The following is a 1,229-nucleotide window of genomic DNA, read 5'->3' on the forward strand; positions in this document are numbered from 1 at the left end:
CTGGAGAGTCTCAGTTAAGAGCTGGTTTCTTTCAGGCTGTGGCCACAATAAGCTTATTATTATGGGGCTCAGCAATGTGAATAAGTAACTCTTTTGGTTATGAGGATTACAAGAAATGTCTGTAGGGTCAGGATTTTAAAATCTTAAGCATCCAGGCTTAGAGGGTGGGTTTGGAAAGGGAAGACAGCAAAACTCCACACTCTCCATCTTGGTTTTCCCATCCAAAGAAGCCCTACTTTTCCCAAAGGTGGCAGATGAAATCAGCGCCCCATCTTGGTTTTCCCATCCAAAGAAGGCCTACATTTCCCAAAGGTGGCAGATGAAATCAGCGCACCATACCGCAAGTCTGCTGCCCTACTACTCTCTGCCTTGGGGATGCAAAGGACCCCACAAGCTCCGAGTAACTGTGCCAAAGGTTCCCTCAAGCCTGCACACTGGTGACTTTGAGAATAAGTCTCCCATGGGGTGATGTGAATTCCCTGCTCCTGGGATGGGCAGGTTCCAGCTTAGTTCCCGTGGGGCACCTCTCCCTGTGGTGAGAGGAGTCCCAATCTGTGCCAGTTCTCCCTCCCCAATGCCAGCAGAAGGTAAGATGTTTGGGAAGGCAGGTGAGGATTGCACTGGAAGAGCTGTTGGTTTTGGAAGCTTTACAACTTTCTTCAAAATGCAAAGGATACATGATCAGAAGACTTCATTTGTAGCCAGGAGCTCAGCCTGGCCAGGCAAACACCAGGACTGCTGAGAAGTGATGCAGTGCTATCAGGCGTTAGCAGAATACTCCTCTCTCATAGCCTAAGGACATGCTCCAGCTCCCTGTTTACCACAACCAGTCTTGAGTGTTCCCTTAAGATTTCAAGGAGGAAACTGTAGGACTACTTAAGAACTATCACAGAGAGAGAACACTTCTGGAAGAGAGGCCTGAACTCACACACCTGGATGCAAAAGGTCTTTTGCGGTTACTCCATAACCTTGCCCTGCTCAAAATGGCCAAGGGAATCAAACATTTAAGAAAAAGAAAAAACGAAACCCAAACCCCCAAAGCTCTTCACAAATACCCAGGGGCAAGTTTCCATGATCCCCAACAACTCCATTTTCTGAAAGCTTATGAGCTGTACTTCCCTATGGGCACAGACAGTACCATGTGTGTGTTTCTGAAAGTGAAGCCAAACCAGAACAAGGCATTAGCAGAGCCCTCCCCTTCACACCTTAGTTCTTACCTCACACACAGC

Source organism: Cariama cristata, unplaced genomic scaffold (assembly GCF_000690535.1).
Source record: "Cariama cristata isolate BGI_N322 unplaced genomic scaffold, ASM69053v1 scaffold10444, whole genome shotgun sequence".
Lineage (NCBI taxonomy): Eukaryota > Metazoa > Chordata > Aves > Cariamiformes > Cariamidae > Cariama > Cariama cristata.